At 41.4% G+C, this 26,677-nt stretch overlaps 1 long non-coding RNA gene across 1 annotated transcript in view; it reads right to left on the bottom strand.

The window, feature by feature from the left end:
- Positions 1 to 21,944, bottom strand: part of LOC139623981 (uncharacterized) — a 39,018-nt gene extending 17,074 nt beyond the window's left edge. The window contains exons 1-2 of the long non-coding RNA XR_011691625.1: positions 21,613 to 21,944; positions 7,035 to 7,137 (exon numbers count right to left, since the gene is read on the bottom strand). This is a non-coding gene — a long non-coding RNA (uncharacterized lncRNA). The remainder of the gene's footprint in view (positions 1 to 7,034; positions 7,138 to 21,612) is intronic.
- Between the last annotated feature and the right edge of the window lie 4,733 nt (positions 21,945 to 26,677).

Genomic DNA, 26,677 nt, shown 5'->3' with positions numbered 1-26,677 from the left:
GTAATTAGGTGGGACTGGTGTAATTTTTCTGGGTTATGGGATGTGACATTTGTGGGGCAGGAGCATACATCAGCGTAAGCACGACTGACAAATGCATAATCCCTTTCTCTGCAATGAGGCATTTTACACTTTGCAACACAAAATATACTGTTTGCATTCATACACTTAACAGCCGAATGCAAGAATGCACAAAATCATCCAGATGAACATCCACACATACACAGGCAAACATCCGTACAGTCACACATGCATAGACATGCACAGATGGACATGTATGCAAAAGCACTGTGCATATGGCACCAAGAGAAATCTGTGCATTTGAACACAGACATAAACTCGAGATCAAAGTCCAATTGTTTTAAAAGCTGTGTACGAGTAACACATCAACAGAGAGACAGATAGTCAGAGTACATTTGTGTTTACTCTTGGAAAAGGAGAAAATAAAGGTAAATCTATGTCTAAAAGTAGAAGACATGAGAATATCAAAGGGGCACAATTACTAGGTAATAATGGAGGAAACCTGAAATAAATAAAAAATAAAATAAAATATGGCCCAGCCTTGGAAGGCAGAAGGACACAAAGGCTGCTATTGCCAAGCAACAAGGTTAAAAGAGGACTGCTACGCATGAATGTTTAACATAATATGCTACTAGATATCAGTTGGTAAGTAGCTTTAGACGTTGTTGTTAGTGAGCAGGAAACACAGCACAGTTGATGAGCAAGTCTCAGCAAATTTCCCTCCACACTTAACTACACTGTTGAGAAATACCTGGAAGATTCTTTGCTTCCATTTTTTTACATCATTGAATTACTGAGCATCTATTATAGCCTGATATATAGAACGTTTTTTCCCTTTCTTTTTTTTTTTTTTGCATTAGTATTCAATTTAGATGAACCTTCAAAAGAACTGAACATATGAGTGCACAAATAAGGACAGACACATGGGCATAGGTACACTGACAAAAGCATCTATTAATAATTGGATCATATTCTTACACAACCAGACACACACACATATGCGCGCACACTATCAACACACCTCTCTAGCTCTTCAGAGAGAGCCAATTTATAGATACTGTACTGAACCCCCCCTCACCACCTCTCGTCTCTCTCTTTGCCTTGCCATGCCCCTTTCCCTTTCCCCATTCACCCATACAGACGTACACACGTGCACACACACACACACATACACACACACAGGCACGCACAGCACCCTGCACAATCCACCACCCTGCCACACATACCGAAGGGGAGGACACATCCCTCATAGCACCCAGGAAATTAACTTGACATTTGATGCAGACAGAAAAAATATATTTCAGTGGGGGGAGGAAAAAAAAAAACAAAGTGTACCAAAGCAGAGATAGCATAAACCCATCCCTTGTTCACCCTTCTCCACCCCACCCCCCTTAAGCCCAGGGACGCATTCGAGGGGGATTTCAGCGATCTGCATTGCAGACGCCACTGGGTGCCCACGGAAAAATGAGCTTCATCTTTTGCCTGTCCTTCTCAGTGTATGCTGTCTGTCCCTCTTTGTTTCCATCCTTCATGATGCCGGCACTCCATTTTCATATCCACTTCCCCTCCCTTGTTTGTGCCTTTCTGTTTGGGAGGAAGTTGAAAAAAAAATAATAATAAAAATATATATATATATATATATATATTGGAGTATTGGAGGATCATTTGATGGTGCATGCGTATGAAATTAAGGCAACACCCTTTAAGCCACTCCTATCGAATACAAAATTTCATTTTGTGAGGATGAGGGTGTTTTAAATTACTGCTGTCGTGCCATTTATTTCAGTTTAGCATTTATCCTGGCCACTGATACACACTAATATCCCTTTGTTGAGTTATTACATTTAAACGGCTCTGTAAATCTGGGTTAATCACTCCACATTTTACAATCAATTGAGAAAAGAAGCAATAAACATCCAGTGGTTGTAATTTTGTACAAAGCAATAACAACAGTCGCTCCTGTTACGCATATTGCGGTGCACCTACAATTTCATGTGAGCAGACTAGAAAATCAAGTGCAGTGTGATCTTGCATATGTTTGATAAGATTAACGATCGCATCAAAGGCCTCGTGGTAACCTCGGCATGGAGCCCAAACACCACAAGCGAGAGCAGGCCACAATTAATACATCATTATGCACTGCTACAGTTTATACCCATGAACACACACAACACACAGCAAGACCGCCGACCAGCTAGTGTCTGTCTCAATATCCCCTGCATTAGACATGCAGGAATGTTAACATCATTATGCACAATTGTGAATGTCTGTCTGAGCCCTCCCCCTTTTCTCCCCTACCATATTGTGTCTGCGGTTTAGTCCACTTGTATGTGTGTGTGTGTGTGTGTGTGTGTGTATGTGTGTGTGTAGTGTCTGACAGAGGGCGGCATTATTTAAATATGATTTTTTGTGCATGCAAGTTGAGACAAATTACTTATTGTTGTATGGCTATGAGACTCTGAGAATGTGATATTGTTAAACCATGTCTACATTAATATCAGCATTTTGTCGAGGGAAGTGATGCTGCGTGAATTAATTTCATGGAAAAAAATATGTGCTTTGCAAAATGATTCAATTTATGTATAAGGATTTTATTGAATCATTTTAGAATTTTTCTACGAATTAGGATTGAGTGAAAATTTTGAATTAATTTGTGATGAAACACACTGGCATATTTTATAACACACACACACACGCACACACACACACACACACTTTAGACACTGTTGTATAATGAATTATAAAAGTAATTATATATAATTTAAGATGGAAGCAAAGTGGCTTTTAACTTTTAAGTACTCAAGTGAATCTTTTTGCAGTCTATGCTGATGCATTTGTGATAATGCAGTAGCCCTACTAGTGCTTTAAATATCCATGGTGAGAACCAAATCAAATATCAAGTAAAATAATACAAGCATATTTTTCTTTTTTTTAGGCCTAGAGGAAAATTGAGGCTGACCTGCGTTGTCATTACCTAATCCCCCAGTAACTGAACATAATTATGAAAATGTCACATGTTGGATAAAGCTGTTTTTACTGGGCGGGCGAGTAGCAGAGGTGTGACTTTCATTAGCGTTGCTATTACTAATATCTGCTCTGCATTTCTCTGCCGTCAAAATATTGCATCATCCAAACACACACACACACACACACACACACACACACACACACACACACACACATACATACATACTGCAATGCTGTTAACAGCTACTGTGTCTTAGAAACCCCTCTGTAATGAACACCATGCACTTTGTTGCACTAAAACATAAATAAATAAATGAATAGATAAATAAAGCACAGTTTCAATCAAAAAGGAAACGATACAAAGCTACACATTATTCAGGAATTGCGGGTAAACAGATCTACCCAGTATTTGTAAGCTGAGAAAATTCTACAAAGTCTCGAGAAGAGATTTAGAATCAGATTCAAAACCAATATACATTCAGTTATCTGCCACAACTTCAAGGAAGATTGTCCAGCAAGTGTTGTATACAAAGTCCTCTGCTTATTCAAACTCTCCTCCTGCCACCTTGCTATTCCTTGCTGCCAGCGATTTGCATTCATTTGCATGATTTTACGATGTGCATATCCTTTGTTCTGACTGTATGATGATGCAGAAGAAACCCTCCCTACGCAGCGCTATTAAACAGCCCGCTGAAAGCTACTTGGATATTAAATGGAAAAAAAACAACTAGTTTTATCTGTTTTAATTATAAATTGATAAGACGAGATTTCCACAAATACCAGTCTCATCCCCGGTGCACCCATGATAATATGGTGCATCAGCATGAGGGGGGAAAAAGATGAGTATGTTCTAGTTTTGTGGAATTTTTGAACAACCATGGAAAGGACATATTGTGCTATCGCTAAGAGGCATGAGCATCTGCAATATATAGCATGGGGAAAGGATTGCATCCAAGCATGAAATATGGAATTACTTGACAAATAGGAAATAGGAAAAATTATAGAGGAAAACTAAATCACTAAAAAGAAAAAAATATCTTTCACATATTTTACAATATTTTCATAAAAAAATGTATTATTTTCTCCCTCAGTTGCCTTTCTGGTTTTAGTCATCATTTATAATTGTTTGCTATTGTATTACCTGATCATAAAGAATTAAGCCTTTGCATTTACAAAGCAATCTCTACTGTGCAAAACTGTCATTTTGACATTTGTGAGTGGACCCACTGCAAAGCTTTCCTCTATGCTGGCATCTTTTGTTCCCTGTTGTTGTTTTATCTGTGCACACAACATGCGCACACACACACTCACACAAACACACTGATGCTTTAGCACTCCTTAATCATGCAGACACAAGCAGACGACTTCATTAATCGCTGTGGGCTAGCACTGATGATACAGAAGCCGGCCTACAAGACTGGAGGGTTTATATTCACAAATATGGGCGCCACACTATAAGTACTTACTCCCGCTGGCGCCCTAATAGCAAGCAGCTGTACAGCAAATATGCATGTCTAACAGATGATTATGAGTATAGCATAGGAAATGAGGTGATGCAATGTAAACAAACTGTAGAGCAAACATTGTTGGTTTCTGTGGGTGCTTATCTTCATATTCAGCAAATAGTACTGAGGCAAAATTTACAGTATAAATGTTTTGTGTTTGTCTGAGCTGTGGAAATATTAATCATGCCCATAGAATTTTTAATATTGAGAAAAAGAGCTAGTGTGCAGGAGAGAGGAATGTAACTATCCAAAAAAAAAAAAATTGTTGTCCTCATTTCAAATGGAAACATTTCCTGATATTGTCAAAGTACATCTGCATCTGCACAGTCGGAAAGCTTTCCTTGTTTCCTGTTTCAGCTTCATGCCCTGCCATATTCTGTAAACAGGCAATGGCTGATGGGCGTTTAGATGTTACTTGTAAAAAAAAAAACAACTATCTTTCAAACTAAATAATTCAAACTCAGATATAGAGGTCTGATGACCCTAACACACTTTAAGGCTGGGCTTTAAGCTTAGAGCGAGGTCTATCTAAGGTGATCATTTTGTATGTAGAGAAATGTTTGCAAACATCCTCAACAGAGCTTATGTTTACTCTCACTCATTGGATCATCTGGTGAAAACTCTTACCATTGAAACGTTCAGCAAAGTGTGCCATGTTTAAAGCTGTTTACCCTCCTCCATGATGCGGTGACACAATTCTGAAGTCTCAGGTAACAACCTCTTTTTTCTCAAAGGGCCAATGGTTTTCACTTTACCCCCATAACATCTTTGGTTGCCCTGATTAACACTATCATGACACTATCACAAAAAAGCAGTAACTCCTAAATGCTGAGCTGATGTTATGTTGAACAATACATATACAGTAAATACAAAACGACGCCAATATTAAAGTTAGAAGTAACTGAATTTGATCCAGTGATATGGTGGCGAAAGTCTTAATACTATACAGAAAAGTAATTTATGGAAATGTACTGCAGAGACTGCCATAATACACCATCTCTCTGTGGTATAGTCTAGATGGCTACACTCTTCAGCGCTGACTTCTCCTACCTAGTGACTTGCCCTGCCCTTCTAATTGGCCCTTCTGAGCAGTCCACCAAATGTGTGTGAGTATTGGGAGTAATTAGGACGAGTAACACCACTGCACACTGATGCCCATGGGCACTGACATACCACCTCACTTCTTCACCCCCTTATTTTTTTTCTTTTTTTTTTTTTTTTTTTTTAGCAACACCAAGATATAAACTTTTAACACTTAACACAGAACATGTAAAGTCATTGGGCTTATTTTCATTTAGTTTAAGTTTGTCACTGTGTGTGGGATATAGTTTTTAACCATCAAGAGTATAAGCATGGCATAGGTATCAACTGCTACTGTATATTTTCTGCTGACAGTGACATGTCAATCACTGTAGCTAGTTATGCACGATGTTTACACCTAATATCCCAACACTTTGCCTGCTGTCTTTCAAGAGGTCACCTAGACATAAGAGGAATGGTGTCAAAGCTGAAATGAAGACAGCACAGATGGAAATCTGCCGTTGCTGCCAGCTAATATAATAAATATTTTCCTGTCACGAGAGTAAGCTCAGCTCATTAAAATGTTTGTCTCTCTTCAACAACATAAAATGTCATGTCTAATAATGGCTGGGGGTCTAATTGATAGAGCAAGATGCCCTGCACGCAATGCAAGCAATGCCATGCAGAGCGGAGGGCAATTACTGTTACTGCATGGATATCAATGGCCAGAGGAAATTTTTGAAATCACTTCCTGGTTGTAGCTCTTGTTGGTGTGTGTGTGTTGTGTTGTTGTGATGATGAACAGTGAACAGTAACCTCTGTTTCCCCTGTGCTTCTTGTCTTTGGTATGGACCACAGGGCAAAGGATGGGTCATGGGATTTCATATCGCCCACAATCACATCGCCTGAGCTGCCTTCAAACCACTGTTATTCTGTTTACTGTGTCCTCTGGACCACTACTAACATCTATGCCTTTTTCCAACACACACATAGGCTAACTTTGCCGCAGGCAAACAGACACACACATCAACAGAGATGGGCACAGAGGGGAAAAAACACTCAGTCAAAACCCCTGCCAACAAAGAAATTTAGCTATTTTTGACAAAATTTCCGACACTTTGTATAAAATTTTCAATATAGAGTGTTGGAAATTCATAAATAAATATCAAAAGCTTTAGGAAATCACATTCACTGTGCTGAGTAAATAATTAGAGCAAAAATAATTTGTGATTTGAAAAAAGGAATGAAAATAAAATATCAGTAATTCAAAGCCTTTGTAGAGTGAATTTCACTGAAATGTTTAGTCCTTAAATTAACAGAGGTCTCGGACAATCCATTAACTGGGGAAAATGCAGTTTGGGAGTGATTGGACTAAATTTAAGTTTTTTCTGCCAGGTACAAAAATGGATAGGAGGCATGGTACATGCATAGTGCCATCGCATCTAGCCTGTATAGGCTAATGCTACACACACACACACACACACACACACACACACACATTTTGGTTTATTAACCCAAGCTCACCTCATGTGGGTCCAGTGGAGGGCAAAATCTCAGAGATTTCATGTTGACCTCTTCTTTTTGCTGCCTGCAGTCCTCCACAGCTCCCTTTCTCCATCACTGAAGCCTTAGAAGACACACACACACACACACACAGGCAGGGAGTGAGTATATTTACCAAGAGGTAACCTTTACATGTTGAATAACTCTTCTTGAGCAAATCACAATTAACATGTTCCCTCTAAAAAGAAAGCAAGGAAAGCAAATGCACAGTTATACGGTAGCAGAAGGAAACAGAGGTATCATTTCCCATAGCTAAGTTTACTTGCAGGAATTCAAATTGGCAATAACTTTGTGCAAATGTCGTCTCAACCTTTACACTTTGCCACAAATAGCAAGTCAAACTTGGGACCTTTATGGCACATGAGCAGCTGGTTTATGCATCACTTGAAGGTCATGCGAGTTGTGTTTTTTTTTTCATACTGGAAAATATTAATAAGAGGTTTTGTTTAAATGTTAACCTAGGAGTCTAAATTTGATTTATTGACGTATAGATACTTAAATATCTCATAATAAAACTGATAATTGTGGTTTAAGTATTGAATTCTTCCAGAATTCTGGTGTGTGCTAACACTGTTTCAGCAGCCATGCTGTTGAACCCAGCCACCCTTGACCTCTCACTCCTCCTTTCACTGGTGGGTAAGCCGGTCAAATGTCAAATGTGAAGACTAAAGAACAAGGCCATTTGAGGTCAAAGGTAACCATTATAGATTGCAGCAGTTTATGGTTAGTTTGAGACCTAATTGTTGAGACCTAAATGTGGTGGTGACTCATTAGGAGCATATATACTGAACATACTGCACATAGTTTCCTTCTTCTGGTCTCTTCCCTGCTGTGCTCCCAAGTGATTGTGAGGCTCTTCTGGCACGTCAGTCTCAAACTGACAGATGCCACATGTTATCAGAGCTTCATATCAGAGCACACGCATACATAACCACACACTTGCACTTGCACTGTCAGGATGCTGCATGGCAATAATCAATAATACAACCACACAAGATTCTTATGATTTCATTCCCAATTTTATTGATGTTTTTATTTCATCAAATACAAACTACAAAAATGCATTAAAGTCAGGAATCGTGTAAAAACACATGAATGTCAGACAGCCATCACCTATATATGCAATTAGCACGTCAGGAAACAAAAGAAGAAGCAATAAAAACAGTTAGGATATCTTTATACAGGGAATAGTTCTCATACTCCCCATTGCATGTTCAAGGCTGTTGTGAGTATGTCTTGCGGTTGTGTGACAAACCAATGTGTGTGTGTGTGTGTGTGTGTGTGTGTTTGCCTGTATGTGTGTCTCTAGCCCTACGGCAGGGTTTAGGGTAACTATACCGCACTGCCCCCCCCACCTTCACCCCGTTCCCTTTGCGGCTTGTGTGGCTTGTCTCATCCCATCTCCCTCCTGCTCCTCTATCTTCCTCCTCCGCTCTGCCACCCCACCCCACCCCCGCTATCCCCACCACTACTCTGCTTCTCTGCCTACATGTGTGTGCAGGGTGGGTGGGGGTGGTGGGGGTACACCGGCGACGACAGTGCCAAGAATCAACCCCCTGGTTTCTCTGAAGCTGCAGTGTGGTGATGCAGACGATGTTAAATCTTATGCAAATTGCACATGTATACATATCACATGCAATCACACACACACACACACACACATACACATATGTGATACAAGATAACATAAAGAGGAACATATAGAAGACCTACAAGGATTGTTATTATACGGTTTAAAAATAGAAATCATATTTAACTGAGCTGCACTGATTTGAAATGTAGTATAAGAACATTAAAACTAGAAAAACTATATTGATCTTGACTTATAGGATGCTGTACTGACTATGCCTCACATTCTCACATTGTGTGACTCGTCACCAATTGCACCTACCTATATGACAAAAAGAAGTATTCATAGAACAAAAGCATTTCCTTTACGAGAGGTGTGTCTACTCTCCACCCCGGTGGCTTACAGTGTTTCATTATCCAAAGTCGAGGTCTGCTTTGCCACCCAGCTCCCCCATGCTGCCTGTCTCATTTCCTACCGGTAACAATCCATTAGCCAACGCCAGGCTCAGACACGCAGCCGTTTAATTATTCTCACTTCTTTGGCAGCACGCCGGGGCGTACCACTCATCAGAGGAAACAGGGAGTTAGGGAAGGAGAACAGCTGATATTGTATACGTACTTTATGCATGTAAAAAGGGACAACAGGCTGACTATGCAAGGAGACACGGCTCACACAGACATAATTTCCACGTACCCCTTCACACACTTCTAGTATACAAACACACTGGCTTCCAGATGAATACGTACACTGCGATCTCTACAGAAGCAAATTTACACACCAACGACCAGTTTCAGCAAAAACTCTAATTGTGACAATATAGTCAAATACTTCAGATAACCATACTTTCCTAAATGGGGGAATTTGTGTGTGTGTGTGTGTGTGTGTGTGTGTGTGTGTGTGTGGATGCAAGAAAAATGAGGACGATGTGTGGTATAATTCTTCTTGAATAATTTCCTGTGCATTCTTCTTCATGCTATGCCTCAGGAGCACTTCAGGATGAAAGGGAATGCTAATGCTGTGTCTGTATCTCACTGAACAATGTGTGTTTGTGCACTGTATGTGTGTACGTGTGTGTGCATGTGTGTGTGTGTGTGTGTGTGTGTGTGTGTGTGTGTGTGTGCCGCCTCACTAACCACATTTATGATAATTAACAGATAGGAGAGGTCAGCCACAGTATGTGTATGTGACAGTGAGAGTGAGTAAGAGAGGAGACAGAAAAAGATAGGGACAACAGTACTGATTTACATACACTGGCGATATTGCCATCGACTTCCTTTCTTCGCTCTAAAGCATTTGTATTGTCATTTTTGGATGTAACAGTTTTAGGAAAGGTGCCAGCTATACTCTCACAAAAAGAGCAAGTTTTATCAGTAAGTGTTCACAGGAGGTGGGATTGAGCACCATTATTCTTACGGTTCATGTAATGTACACTGACACATTTGTGACATATACAATGTGCTTACTTTTATTTCTGTGATAGCTGGGACTTTAAAGTGGTGAGCTCTGGTTTAATTTACTGTTTAACACTGTAAATTAACACGTACACAGATGCAACTTGAAATACTTATGTATGCTGTGTGTCCCATTACAATGTTTTCTCAAACTGAAGTCGGTAAAAGCCAACATACATATCATTTCTCAGGCTAAAAATACATAGAAATGGTCTATTGAAATTCTCTAAACATTAGCAAATACCAGTTTAGATCTAATGAGCATGGCGCTAGTTTTAGCGCACCTACCCAATAAACGGCGAGCGATAAAAAGCTTAATGCTGGCTGATCTCGAAGGTGACAGTAATCGAGCGAATTAATACATGCAAATGAAATGCTCAGCATGCATAGCTAGTGTTGACAGTAACTGAATAATTGACTTTCAGAGCTCTGTGTTCTTGGCCACATACCGCACAGAAATTTGTATGCATTAATGTGTATGCATGTGCATGTCTATGCCAGCGGACATTTTAAGTCTACCCTCCTCACACTCTCACTACTGCCAAACGCCTTAAGATGGTGGCACCTTGAGGCAGAGAGAGACACTCATAGAGAAAGCCAACCTCCTCCTCCCTTTCCCCCTTCTTCCACCTCGGGTCCTCACGACAACACAGGACAGGCCCCCCTTCCTAACCCTTAGCCCCCCTAATAAATATTTAATTCACCCCTCTCTAATAAGGATATTAGGCGAGTACACCCCAGCCCTGGCATATATGCATGAGTCCTTTCTCATCAAATTTACATAAAAGGGCCAGATGCTAATGCGAGCGTAGCAACTACTGCTCACTATTCTATATGCGCTGGTACTAGCTCCCTAGTCCGAGAGCCCATATAATTTAATTGCCGAACAGCATATATTTTTCAAACAGTTCCCCGTATTCAAATTGCATCTAGGCCTCAATACCATGCTTTACAAAGAGCCGAAAGACGGGCATATTTTAATTGTAGTGGCGGCACGTCTTCAGTATTTATGCTTATTTAATGTTTTCTGAAGATCTTCCCCCTTTACAAACCCATACATAATACAGATGTGCTTATGCATAATATGAAAAAAAAGAAAACATCTGGGTGTTCGGACAGTGAAATCGAGGACGTTGCATTTTATAGAGGCAGAGCTTGTTCAAACATTAATTACCATTTCAACAATAAGAGCCAATTAAGGTTTGGAAACTGAATTATGCTGATAGTATTAAGAGTTTCCTAATGGGAAATTGAGAGTCAATGCAGTGAGAAACAATTAGCATTATATTTTAGAAGCAAGTACCTTGATATTGACAGATCCTGTACATATATTGAGTGTATTGTATAGAAAAAAATAATGTCCAGCCCACTTAAATGTAAAGTATTGCGTATAGCACATTGAGACTGAGTGCCACGATTTTTGTAATTAATAGGGAATGAATAATGCAGTGACATGAAATATATTATTTACATCCTTTCATCTTCGAGGAAGATTCAAAGCATATTTCAGATGCAATTATACTAATTTATTTATAGTGCATAGTATTTGCATAATCAAAAGCCAGCGGTGCACAGATATCCTCAAAGCCAGGCTGACAGCCAGCTTTAGACCTGTAGTACAAAAATAGCATTTATGTACACAGCCTTATTGTGCACTGCTGCTGCCACAGTATTGATATCTAACAATGAAAGTATATTGTACTAGCTGGTAGCATTATTATAACAATTTAGGTACGAAGTGTACAATATGGCACTTGCATTGTATTCTACCCAAAGTCATAGAACTTTTGCAGTTAGATTTTGTATTGAAATAAAAGCAGCATATGTTGACTGCAAATATCATCAAATGACAATTTGTATTTTAAATCTTAAATTTTGGAGTATTAAAGACATCATTATCAGATCACACAAAATTGCTGTACACATTGTGATTCAACAAATTATTTTAACAATAACAATAATCTGTGCTCACTTAAAAAAAAAACACTGATAAAAGACAACCACTATATTATCTTAATAATGTGTACAGATTATCATGACTATATATATATATATATATATATATATATATATATATATATATATATATATATATATATCTCAAATAATAAAATGGCCAATTATTACCCCCAAATCCAAATAGTTACAACATTGTAGGATAGGTTGACATATCTAATAATCTCCTTGTTTGATCTTTTGTTATTCTTGGCTCTAGATTGAGCCTTTTCTTTCCAAACAGTGATCAGGTTCTGTGGTTAATGCTAAAATATTAGAGAAATGTTGGGGGTTGTTGTGGCAGACTACCAAGCATACTTATGGAGCTCTTAGATTAATAAGACAGGTTTGGGCAAAACATGGACTGAGGTGTTAGCAGTATCAATTTTGGGAAAACCAAATTTTCACCTTACTTCAGTTTTACATGTTGCAATTGTCAGTTTGATGGACAATTAAGGGAATAACAACAAGCTCACCATTTTAAATAGGCTAACTATATTTATAGAGACTCATAAAATTAGTCTTAGAGCATCTATGTCAGGAAAGTAATGTTTCACTGACAAATTACCTGACACCCATTTTTCACTTAGTGGTCACAAGTTTCACTTTCATTTTGTATTAGTTGATATGATTATTTGATAGAAATTATTTAAATACCACAAGAACTGAGTAACCTCATCATGCCAGGTAACAATGAATCTACGCCATACAGACAACACAACTCTACCACTTTCAAACACAATCACATTATGCCACATGTGGAATAGATCTTTGACAATAGGTAACAGGGCAAGGTGTCTGTCCAACATGTCGGCCATGCATATCTATGCAGTTAGCCAAAGGGGAGGGCCATACAGCGTGGCAGAGCACAGCATGCCCGCTGCTCCCCACAAGACGCTCAAGTGGCCATGCATGATGTCATTAAAAAGGGCCCAACCATGACATTCCTCAGTGGATTATTGGCAAGTTATGGCTGGCTGGTCTGTTATGGTGTGAGATTGATCAGATCCCACTTAATTGGGAATGACACCATTAATAAAGCCAATGACACCTATTTGGTTTTTGTGTGTCATTGTGTGTGTTGAATGTACAATCTCAGACTCTGTTTTGCCTTTTATATAAACCACAGCCTCAGACTCTCACAGTTCATTAAGCAGGTAGATTAACGTTATGACTTCAATTTTTAGAGGAAACAAGAGCAACTTTTACTGAGTCAATTAACCAATGATGCGGCGGTTACTTGGCAGGAAACCCATTTGAACACTATAATATATGTCTACATTGACAGAGAGTAGGTGGCATTCTAGCTTCTTGCATAGAGCACACATGCACTGTCACACCAACACACACACTCACAGAAACCAGGAACCTGTCCTGCATTGGCAGGGGCTGATGCTGCCATGCGCACGGTGATCTCACTTACCGTTGCCGTGGCGACACCAACCAGAGGGAAAAGCCTTGCTGTGTGTGCGCATGCGCGTATGTGTGAGTGTGTGCCTGTGATTGTGACAGCAGCTTGAGCTGGAGGAAGAGGAGGAGGAGGAGGAGGAGGAGAAGGAGAAGGAGAAGGAGGGCCTGCAGGAATTCACGTTGTGCCTGGCTTGTTTAAGGTTTATGCCTCATTCACTTACCACCTTTTACCAGGGGAAATACTGAACTGGCCCTTTCAATTATCAAGGCAATAAATTCAGCATGGCTGTGTCTTTAAAAAACACACCAGTGCTTTAATAGGAAAAGGGACAGCATAAAGGTGTGTGTCAATTAATTTGTGTAAGCTATATCATGAGACACAGACAAACAGGAGGGAAAACATGCAGGGCTTCATGCATACATTGCTCAAACACGGATAAGCATACAGACACATGCAAGCATGTATACAGCATTCGTTCATGAAAGCTCCACCACTACTGGCACACCAGTACTCTTATGTCTCTTTAGACAAACAGCCAAACTAAACTGCCCTACTACCAGCTGGTATTGTTGAATTCTATTAGTGATGAAGAGCTAACTCAGACTATAGGGGTCATCTGCTCATCAATGGGTGACGGTGGCCTAGGCTTGCTCCGCAGCCATGAATGCACTGAATTCATTACTCCTGGTGCACAGATGGTGTCTGGCTGCCTGTCTCAAGTTCAAGTTCATGTCCAGGAGACACGCACACACACACACACACAGGGAAGGAGAGAGATATGGCCCAAGCCAGACAGACAGACGTTGTTGACTGAGACACAGCTATTGTTCCCTTTCATTAACATGATGTAGTAGCCTCACTAGCTATCCAAGATGCCTAGGTCAGTTAATTGCGGAGACAAACGCACAGAGAAAAACATACACGCATGCAAACACAGACATACATATGTAGATGCACATGAAGCGTCTAACCCCATCATAAGCCTCAGCAGCATGGAAACAGCCCTGCATATCTGCTCAGTGAACCTGGATATAATAGTTTTGACTGTAGCTGAAGATGAGGTTTCATTGTAGCTCAGAATATGACAGCACTTCCTACTGACAAAGAAGCCATATATCTCAATACTTTGTTATTGCAAAAACAATTTGGGAGTGGGCCACAATGAGCAACAAAAAATACAGCCATGCAACACATATATTAACAAATGGCACCTGTACAACGACTATATTCACAGCCTTCACCTGGGCCGACACATATTATAAACCTGCTACTGCACCTGCCATACACATCACACAGAAAGCACATGAAAACCCCGGGCACGCTCACATAAAATATGCTGATTGCCCGTCCAATGAATATGAAAACACCTTCCATGGTCGCCATGGTTTTGTTACTCAACAAATCACGTGACAACAATGGCTGTGGCGCACTGTATGTGTGAGCGCAGAAGAAGGGCACAGCCAAGCGCATAGTCCCCATTTAGAGGAGGAAGGAAAGGGGTCTGTCACCACCCATTTCTACATGCATAGTCAAATCACACGCCTGTATTTTATACATATATATGGAAATGGGGCCCAGTGGAATGAATGGCAGGTTCCGTTCTTTTTCAGCAATGTGCTTATATGGCAGGAACACTTCTATTAATAATATAAAAGCATGCTTTTGGCCACCTCACACATTAGAAAACACGACTCATCCTCATTTATAGAGATACAGCATTTACATAACATCAATGCACCTTTGCACTATCAGGTAAGTGTGGACTTTAGATACGGAGGCCACATCGTCATCACAGATAGAGAATACAGTTCATTATTTTAAGGACTCATGGCAGCAGTGGTTGTCAGTGTTCATAAAAAGCACTAATGTGAACCAAATTGGTGAGATTTACTCAGTCTCTGGAGACAGGCAGGCAGTAAAGGCCGTGCAATCCTCCAATGCAGCCCAGGAAAACTGAAAGTGGCTGAGAACGGACATGTATGCAAGAGTGTTTTGCAGCTGTTTGAGACATGTGATACTGCTCTCTCCTGGCAACACTACATCTCAGCATTGAATTGCATACCCTATTGACTGAGTGGACCTCTTTTATTTGATGCATTCAATGATGGACCTAGAGGAACGAATAAAACCTGAATACATCCTAGTTTATCTTGTGCATGCTAACATTAGCCTCTTACCCTGTTAAAATATATTGAATTTGATAAATATAGGATTCAATATTAATATACAAGGGCACATTTTGTCTCAATTTCTTGTCTACATGAAGACCTCGTGAAATGAGCCACTGTTCAAGAAAAAGCTTGTGGAAAAAACATAATGTAAAAGAAGCATAGTGGATGTGCGGACATTTGGTGAATGATATGGACACTCAGTGAATAATATGAGCTGGTGGCTTAGTTACAGATCCTAAGGTTTTTTCCTACTCTGAATTGACATTTAATGTTGCCCCCAGACTTGAAAACAGTGTTCCCTTTCATAAAGCTAGACAACGATTTCAATCGACTTAACTGGGGACAATAAGACTTGTTTTATTCACCGCTGCTCTGGCCAAATTGTGTTCTCAAATTTTCTTTCGGGCAAACGACCTGGTATTGTATGCCGTCTTTGACAGGGGCAAGGAACAAGAGACACTAGTTTTGTCTGACGGTGTGAGAAAGTCAGCAAGAGACCTTTTCACCAAAGGCAGTGTTGAATGCAGCCACTGTGGCTCTGTTTAACACTGCACTTGAATAATCCTCAGTTGCAAAATAGCAGATTTCTAAACATATGCTGATCTTGAACAAGCCTATAACTTGATCAGATATTTTGAAACCTGAAAAAATAAATAAAATAAAATAAAATAAACACACAATACACACTTTGAACCAGGATACAATGAGGATAAAATTAACCTTGTGTCATTTAAATGCTCGGGCCTGCTTTAAACACATGGCCTACACCAGAAACAGCCTATCATCTGACAGATCCAGCAGATAGTCACTGAGTGGACAACAGTCACCTATAGCTGTGTTTATGGGCTGAAAATGCTCAAAACTGTGCAACTCAGCTATAAACAAAACTTCTTATTACAGTGTCATTTTTAGGTACCCGAAGAATGCATCCCTATTAGTATATATATATATATATATATATATATATATGTGTGTGTGTGTGTGTGTGTGAGAGAGAGAGAGAGAGAGAGAGAGAGAGAGGGAGAGAGAGTGTGTGTGTATAGGGCTTCATGCATGCGTATAATTTTAAATGACCCTTTGATTTGTCTTTAAAGTAGCCTACCCTGTCATATTCCATGTTTCATACCACACTTTCATATTGTCTATAGCCTCCTGATAATATAATCTATACAACCTTAATCTCAAAACGGTCTCCCTTCATGGTCAAGTTCAAATGCAAACAATGCACTGTGATGTCACCCATTCAGATGCCCCAGACTTCTTCATGCAACATTATCTGCGCTATTACTAATTCTCAGGAGAAGTACAACGCCTGGATCTGCGCGCTCAAGTGGGGCCATGCAGGATTACAGAGTTGCAGCACATCCCTTTCAAATTCATAAACCCGCATAGTTTTAAGATAATGACCCAAAGTCCTCATTATCAGTACAATTGGCGAGACATTACGCATTCAAGACCGTTACTACTCCAAGTTTAGGAGCGCCGCGTCGGCTGGGGCTGGGAAACGTCGCCTCTTTCTTTGGGGATGCAGATGAGTCTGGTGCACTTGACGTCTTTTCATGACCCCTGTCGCCCCCCCACCCCCCTCCCAGCCCCTCTAGGCCCTCACGGCGCTGTCTGTCATATTGGGCCCGGGCATGGCATTGCCACTTGCCCCACCGAGCGTGGGAATGGGATCGTCCAGTCGTTCACATCTCCTGCACTGCGGTTAACGGAATCAATTAAGCAGACCCGACCCCCCCCAACCCACATCTCCCCAATCCCCTCACTCACTCACTCACTCCCTCCCTCCTCTCCTCCCTCTTCTGCCACCTCCCTCCCTCTCCTAACCCCATTCCCCACCTCTCTCTCGCTCTCTCTCTCTCTCTCTCTCCATTTTTGTCAGTTCAGTATACGTCCTAATTATGAGCCCACTGTTTGGGATGCCGGCGCCGTTTCCTGGCCGGACTCGATCATGCTGAAATAAGAATCATGGAGGCGCACACGTGGGTTTCTAAATGTCACTCTTTCATTCCCGTGAAAAGCTCAAGATGAGCCCATGATGAAATTTCATTCAGATCAAATAAGATTTAAAACCATAGCTCATGTTACAGGATCAAATAGGCAATAAATATTAACATGCAATATGAGGCCTGAAGAGAAGTTCACTGTGTGTGTGTGTGTGTGTGTGTGTGTGTGTCAGAGAGAGATTGAGTGTGTGTCTGTGTACATGTTTAAATGTGGATGAGTGCGCGCTTGCACCTGTGTATAACACTAATGTGCATTATGCTTCCTGAAAAGGTTATTAATTAAATTAAGGAGTGCACAGACAGAGCTGTCCCTCCCTGGTGAAAACATGTACACTGTGGGGGGAAAAAAAATCACAACATAAATCAGATCAAAATAAACCCAGTTAGATGAGTAACATCTACAATCTCAGGTCCATGATGGGAAAATTGAGTAACATGTCATGAGTCCTCCACAAGTCCTCGACGAGTCTGGAAGTAGTTTTTACTTTCGGTTATCTAGCTTTATGACGAGCAGAACACTCATACAGCTAGATAACCAAAGATAACAACCCACTTCCCAATCTTCAGCAATAATCCACATGTACATTTCTTCTTCCGGTCTCCAAGTTTCCATCTCTCAGAACTCTCATATAAATTCAGTGAAAGTCATCAGTGTCCTTTTTTCGTGTCACATTGTGCTTTATATTCCTTATATTCCCTTTTAGCCGTCGAGGGCCACTATTGCACAGCCTGAGCTGTTACACGCCCGGTGTGAAAAGGCGGCAATTCTTCGAAAAAATGATATATAATCCCAGTGTTAATGTCATATTCACTTGACATTAACCAATATTACTGAGTTGAAGGAGGCCTTGAAAATCGCGGGTAAGGTGCAGTCATCCTTGCACAGGGGCCCTAATTTGCAATGCAAATAGCTTCAATCCCACAAAAGGCTCTTTCGCCTCTATTAAGTCGTTGTGGCAGTAGCAATAGATATCCTGTGAGGCCGGCGGAGAAGAAACACGGTAAAGAAGGGGGGAAATCCGGTTTCCTGTGGAAAGTGCAATAACAGCACAGGGAATTACGACGCAAATGTTTCGGATTATGAAGACAGGAGCTTGCTTTTTGGCCAAAGAGTGTCAAGTTGTCCGTTCACATCCAGAATGTACTTAAGGAAAGATAAAGCCGATGACTCTGAGCCAGAGGGTCCGTTCTGCAGGCTGCATGGTCGGTCGGTCTGAAAAGAGTGGGGGAATAAGGGCCATCCCCAAAAGGATAGGGGGGCTGGGGGTGGCCAAAATATGGACCAACCCCGGTGAGGTCAAAGGCCTCGGACCACGACAATGTAACTGCGGTGATGTCATGAAAGAAAAAATCGCAAATGCACCCTCCTATCCATGCTCAATCTCCATCCATTACACAGCGCGCGTTGGAATAAGTCCGCCTTGCAACGACTAGTCTGCACGCCTCCTCTCACACAGGGATGAAAATGGATGGCAGGGAAACCATATGTTTTTTTTTTTTGGTTTTTTTTTTTTTTTACACAGACTGAGAGCGATTCAACTGCTTTTAATGCAAGATGCGAGCAGAAATAGCAGCAATTAAACAATAAAAATGCAACAACTCAATGAGGAGAGCATCCTGGAGCTGCCTGAGCGCCAGCATCTTCTGTCTATCCACCGAGGGCTACGTTTTCTATTCGCAATAACACGCTTCTCGCTTGCTTAATGCTCTCCCTCCTATGTGAAGCGCCACTGTAGACGTTGAATTGCTCTCACGTAGTCGATTTTGCGTCGAAATCCTGACTGGCTTCTTGTGTGTGTATATTTTTTTTTTTGTCATCGTCGCATCCGAAGCGTAGACTACAATGGTATTCAGGTAGGCTGGCGATGTCGCCTCCCGCGAAATAAAGCCCATGCAAGCGCTGCACCCAGTAGGCTTCGTGTGTCAAGCCGCGCACTTTTCCACAGAAATGTAAGTAGTTAACCGACAGCTCAGCACAAATGGGTCAATATATATAAGATCTTTGTAAGTGAGTCAACAATAACAGGCAGAGGAACATGTGATGGATCATGCGCAGGAGCATACAACTGCAGGTTAACCGAGCCAGTTTGTGGTAGGTTTGTGCGCAACTTTGATTCTGTTCCGACCATAAAACACTCCCCGTTGAGGCAAAAAAAAGTTATCCTCTGACAGTGATTGACTTAATTCATGCGTGTCTGCATGTGAGTGAGAGCGTGCGTGTGCGTGTGTGTGTGGTGGAGGGTGTGGGATTGGAGGGGAGGTGGGGTGGGGGGGGTGGGGGGGGGTGGGGGGGGTGTTGGGGGGTACGACAGGAAAAGTGAACTATCAGGTGGTGACAAATTAAGACCGTATTATTTATCAATGGCATCATCATCATCTTTTTTTTTTTTTTTTTCTTCAGGTGTCCCATTCACTTGCTACAGTTTTAAATCTGGCTCTCAAATTTAGGCTACTCTCCCTTTGTCGGTGGGAGGGGCAAAGCAGAGGTGTTTTAATGAGCAAATGTGAGTCACAAGGCCTGTGCATTTCAATAAGAGATTACTGTAAGCATCAGTTTTCCCATTAAATGCTCACAGTCGCAGCTATTCCATTCTAACACCCCCCCCCCCCCCCCCCCCCCCCCCCCTGCAACATATGACACAAGCTATCAGCCTGGATCTTGTCCTAATGTGACTTGTACGATAAATGCTCAAAATCCACTAATTTGCGCACACACACTGCTGATGTCTTTATTTCTTGTAATGCATCACCAAATTTTCACACATCTACAACCATCCTGCTCTCCCTGCCCCCGATGTGGACTGGATGAATAGTAAACTGTAAGGCCAGCTTGGTATCGTTAAGATCAACATTATAAAGCACACCTCATTAGTGTAAAGGAGGCTTCAGAATAGGCCTCCCACACAGAGGCCACGCTTTAAATGCATCACACCATTTTTTAAACTTACAACCTGCTGATCCTCTTGAAGTTATAATAAGATGTGTTTCCGTGAAGGTTAATGATACAATGCTGAGAAGCCAAAGAATATTAGAAGGGCGCAATTCCATTCGTATTATCAGCGTTTTATCGCTGGAACAAACGATGCTTCCATGCGTAATAACGCACAAATAAACAGGAGAATGAACGCTTTTGTTTTCAAGACATTGTGTGACGATCTTGATGACGTTATTCATTCAATGTAACGTTCGCCTTTTTACGTTTGTTTCAGCACAACAGTTCAACTCTTTTACAGAAGAAAAAACATTGACACAAAATACATTTTTGTGTGATTTGCGGTGTTATAGGTCATTTTTTAAATTTCTCAGAAATTACCTCCAACACATCGCTCCCGAAACCACACTTCTCACACTGCACCTAGTTCACCCAAACTCATACAGACAGTGTCTTCGCCGGTATTGAAATGTGCTTTATGTAGGTCTAATAATAATAATAATAATAATAATAATGATAATCTCAGTCAACACCAGCTTTAAGAAGATGCTCGTTTTTTAAAACCACAGACGCTCTATTGCTTTAGGGATGCTGCCGAATAAACCCTAAAGTGAAATTAATTGCAGAAGGCAGAATATTTAGTTAAGCCGTCTATAAAGTGGAAAAATTGAAAGCATTCATTATTAAAACACACAATCAAAATTTGAATTAAGTTACCGGTCAGTTGTAAAAGGTGCCAAAAAGGTCTAATCAGTGCGCCCTAATTCCAAAGTGTGTGAGGAAACATTCACAGTGACAAACTTCACATTTCCGTCTAAATACGTGGAATCTCTCCACGAATCTTCAGTCCACATCAGCTCTTAACAGACCAACACACATATGCTACCATCTATTTGTCATCGATGTCTCCACATTTAACTCTTATGCTCAGGGAGACCTTTACGCACACGATCGCCGCTGTACGCAGCCCATTAAAGCAGGCACAAAAAGTTACACTTACTTCCTAAAGGTGAGTCAAACCACTGCAATCGACCAGAAAGCGTCCCAGGTCAGGAGAAGAACAAGCGGCGTTCAAGCTGGGTCCGTGTGCAGCGTGATATGGTACATGTTCCCCTCAAATATCCCAGCCGTATTATTTGGTGGGGGGGTCATCACTTTAAAATTGCCGCTAACACTCAGTAGCCTGCATTAGGCGTGCTACAGCTGCTCTGTGCAAAGCATGAGCATATCCCAAGCACATGATAGACGGAGAGAAGGAGAGGGAGGGAGGGACGGGGAGAGGGAGAGAGATGTAGGGAGAGAGACAACTTTCCCATAACGTCTAAGCACCAAATAGAAAAGTGCATGCACAGTTGAGCTCTCAGTGTGCAAGTTTCCACCCCCCTCCCCACCCTCCACCCCTCTTGTTGGTGGTGGGGTGGGATGAGGAGGGGAGGGGTGATGATGATGATGATGAGGAGGGGGGTGCTGGGGAGTGTGTGTGTGTGTGTGTGTGGGGGGGGGGGGGGTAAAGTCCATCCTTCTGTGTGAGGAGAGGACGTGCTCTGAAATTCAAACAAGTTCCCTCGGTTCTTTTGTTGCACGCACGAACTGAGGCAGCATTGTTCGCGGTCTGGCTCGGACCTCTCCCTCCTTTTTTCCCCCTGCCCAGGTTACGAAGTGAGCCTCGCAGTTGGGTGGTAATGAATTTGCTGCAGGCGCTTCGCTAACACGTTTTGACAAACGGAACGCATTTACCGGTTTACAGACAGAGGGGGAAATGATTTGTTACATGCAATTCCCAAACTAAGTCTAGAATGAGGTCAATAATAATAATAATAATAAAACACAGCACGTTAAACTTCACTCCAAATGTTCTGATTGGATCTGATATAGGCCTATACTGGACTTATGAATTCACCTTGCTCCCAGTAGCCTAATAAGAGGTAATCTTATAAGACTCACACGCCCCCTCCCGAACTGGACCCCCCCACACACACACACTAACACACAGCCTATGAGCGAGAAGGGACAAGAAAGATGAGAGGAATTTTTCACATAAAAAAGTTGAGGTGACCTACTTGTCAGTAGCCTAAAAGTAGCCCGTGTCTTCAGCTAATTCTGTTGGTGATGACATAGTTTTGTTTTTTTTTTTTTTGTTTTGTGAATGTGTTAGAGTGCACGACTCTTTCTGCAAATGGAGCGCTTTACTCTGCAAGAACACCGCTTTCCCTCTGTCTCTGGCGCAGGAGCATCAGTCTACCTGATCTGCTGTTTTCACTGGTCTCAATATCTATTTCTTTTTTTTTTTTTTTTTTCGTACAATATTATTTTTCTGAATGTCTCAAAAACGGAAAAGGAAAAAAGAACAAATGTCAGAAAAATCATCATGTGACTTCAAAGACAGCTAACACAACCTCTCTCAGATTACCCCCCACCCCCTTTGCCTAATTGCAGGCGTATCCATTACATTCAACCGGATTCACGTTTTAGTTTAACAGCGAGGGCACGTTCAATGACGTAGACAAGCATATCAGCTACGTGCAGCCATATTTAAATACATCAAGGCAATTAGCGCATCAAAATATGCAAATCCCGCTTACTACATAGTCCTCCCGGCCGCAGTCGGAGTAATTTTCCCCCCAGCCAGTTCTTGGGTGTTTGATTGCCGTTTTGAACGCCAACATAGCCTTTGTTTGTTTGTTTTGTTTTGTTTTTTTTCCAAGAGGCTTCGTTAACGTGAACGGGACAGAAGGGGAGACATGAAGAGAAGGGGAACCGTGGCTCCTGCGTGGAAAACCGCCCATGCGTAATGAGACGACCCGCTCCGCCATTCTCAATTCTCCGACGCCGTTGGCTCTTGTGTGCGTATTATTTTTTAATATTGATGCATATTCAGTGGGTAGATTTGCATTCCACACTTCTCGCTCAGTGTTTATTTCGCCGTATGTTTTTGCATGACTTTGCGCCTGGATAGATGTGAAGCCCTTGTTTAGTCTCTTTCAGCGGCGACATTTATTCCCCTAAAATTTCGCCCTCCACATTCGAATCGCGGGATAATACGACACCGACCGACGGTACCGACGCGATCGTTATGAACTCCCCTCCGATCTGAATGATGTAAATCGTCGATGCCCCTTTGAATACTCATATACAGCACGCATGAACAAAGAGCTCTCTGGTGGGCAAACAATAGAGGAGATTCAGAGGTAACACTGAGGAGGGGACACTTTCAGATCGGGGCTCACAGCAACACAGTCTGTGCGAAAACTAATAACACCAAAAAAAAAAACAAAAAAAAAAAAACCAAGCTCTCCTGGCCAGCTTGCAGGAGCTGCAGTGACGCAGCGCTGACATTTAGGCAACAACTGCTCCTCGAGGGTCCGTGCACGCGCGTCGTGGTGCCAGGCAGGAGCGCGCGCGTGCACGTGCAGTCCAGAGAAGCAGACCTCCAAATTACTGCATGATGTAAGAAATAATAGTGATAATGATAATGATAATGATAATGATAAGACAGGCGTTCCCAGTTGAGCCTCTCAACTTTGTTGTTTTTCCTCCTTTCACAAGAGCGCCGCTGCAGCATCTTCATGATCCTCTGGTCCCAAATCAAACCTTTCGACTCACCTCCAGGTGAACAGAATCCAAATCACGCCGCCGCCGTTATACCCGCTCCGGTGTGTGGTTTTACGCGCGACCTCTCTGTGAAGTTGGTGGGACGTTTTCCAGGAGGGCAAACTTTCCGCTAGCGGCCACCGGGCTACTCCCCCTCGTCATTGAACCTTGCTCTTAAAAACTGCCCGTGGCTCGACACCAGTGGTCAGGCTGGCTCACGTAAAGATATTCAAAGCCACAGGAGTCCGTTACCCCACCTACAGCATGCTGCGCTCCCCACGCCAAAAAGTCACTTTTACTCATTACTTGCTGTAAAATAGGATATTAATGTTAGGATATGACCTCACACAATGCTGTAGGTTGCTCCCCATAGGCGCTTAAATACTCAAATCATCATCCTCTGTTGTATTGGCCACTTTTTCCTACCATCTCCTAAAATGTGTAGGGACTGTACTGAACTGTAGCCCGCATATCTTCAAAAATACAGACAACCTGTCTCCTAAATAACTGTCGATGTATCAATGGTGTTTAGTGTTTCACATTTTGTTACAGACGAAATCAAACGATAATTCTTCCAATAAGGTACAGTTTATTTTAAACGACTGGTCGATGCGAGGGGAAGCGGGGGTTTAGAGGTTGTTTTTAGATGAAAACAAAACCACTGTATCCTCTTATTCTTTCGACTTGTGAGTGTAATCACTAAAAAAAAAAAAAAAAAAAAAAAAAAAAAGAATCAAGATTGAGTTATTCGTTAACAACACTTCTTTCTGGGAAAGGTAGACCTGGCCTTTTATTTGTGAAAACTGTGCATACATGCAGTGAACAGGTCCAGAGGGGACAGCAGTCCGCTGCTGACTGATCCTCATTTGAATCAAGTATAGGAGAGAAACCTTCATGGACAGCGGATTACCCTCCTGTTCCTGCTGATACAATAACGTGAATTTGAATTTAATATAATAGGCTTTTGTGAATATACAGCGTCAGGCTGCGTGTTCCAGTAAAAGAAAAACAACAGCTTTACAAATGACCAAAAAAAAAAAAAAAAAAAAAGATCAGATGATGTGGATGAAAACAGGAACAAACAAAATAAAACACTCTTTAATTGGGCCTATGTTGGAATTTCAACTTTAAAATGCTGTTTTACTGAGATGTGATGTGAACCAATAGCTAGCACGGCCACCAGCTGATTTAATCAGATAGCCAATTCATTTTAAAACCAGGCAAGCAAAATAAGCGTACGCCTAATTTTCTTTTTAGAAACATCAGTGAGCCAAAAATCATATATCAGAAACACGTGTCGTTCCAATTTTAATCCAGGCAGCAGCTTATGATGCAGTTTGTGATAGGAGCAGATGAGGATTGACTGACACTGGTATTTTTAAAGAGGTGTAATGAAACAAAGAACCAGCCAAGCTATTTTTCACTTGCATACCTTTACTAATAAAGAGGAGCGAGGTGTCTCCTGCGCCGCGCACTTAGGACATCGTTCCCCCCTTTCAGTAACAAGGCTTCTACCTATTGTAGAATTACACAACTTTTTGTGTATTATTATTATTATTATTATCATTATTATTATTATGCGATTTATGTTTTTACTTTCATTACATTACAGAGTATCCTTTTTCTTTTTTTTTGTAATCGGATATCAAATGTGTAGATTTAAATGATGAGGGCGGTGGGAGGGGAGGGGTTGGGGGGGCGGTAGTTTATCTTTCACTTACCCTCACCTAAGGGAAAAAAAAAAATGTTGGTGAGGCAGCTGGAAGAGCACATGGCCTTATTTAGGTCTGGTCGATCTACATGAATAGCTTTGGAGACAGAGGATGAGGATGAGGAGGATGAAGGTTGGGCGAGTGTCGCCTAGACGACTAAATGGTGACATCTAGTGGCGATTTTGGAGAAAGTTGATGATGGGGAAAAAAAAAAAAACCTAACCTACCTAACCCCCCCCCCCCCCACCCATCCACCCCAGCCGTCTGAGCTCCCGTGTTTAAAATGACATGCACATGCGCCATCTTGAAAAAGATTACACAGTGAGTAAAACTTAAATACCCACCGCCCAGTTCGAGCAGATGTTTCACCTCACTGACGTCTGATGCTACAAATGCGGCAAATGTAAAATTAAACTGGAGTGAAAGCTCAACGTATTAATGACAGACTTCTTCCATTGTCCGAAGTGGCTTTTATTTGATCTATTTTGGTCCCAGTCCTAAAGTTGTCTAGATTTTTTTAAAATTCGAATTACTGTGCTTGTTTTTTTTTCATATACAGCCCACTCGTTGTTTTGTTTTTAGTTTCTTTTAGTTTTTGTTTTTCTTTTCTTTTTTTTTTTTTGTTCTTTTGACCTTACTCCTTTTATTCGCCTCTTATCTTTAGCTTTCAACAAGACATGGATCAGACTGAAACAACTTGCTTGCCAATTCGAACGGTGACGTGTTTTACATCAGTCTGACCTTTGGAGAAACTGTGAGAAC

Source organism: Trachinotus anak, unplaced genomic scaffold, assembly GCF_046630095.1.
Source record: "Trachinotus anak isolate AG129_WGS33_773 ecotype Australia unplaced genomic scaffold, CSIRO_AGI_Tana_v1 ptg000008l, whole genome shotgun sequence".
Lineage (NCBI taxonomy): Eukaryota > Metazoa > Chordata > Actinopteri > Carangiformes > Carangidae > Trachinotus > Trachinotus anak.
Note: the sequence above shows the minus strand (reverse complement) of the source record. Positions and strands in the feature narration are given on the sequence as shown.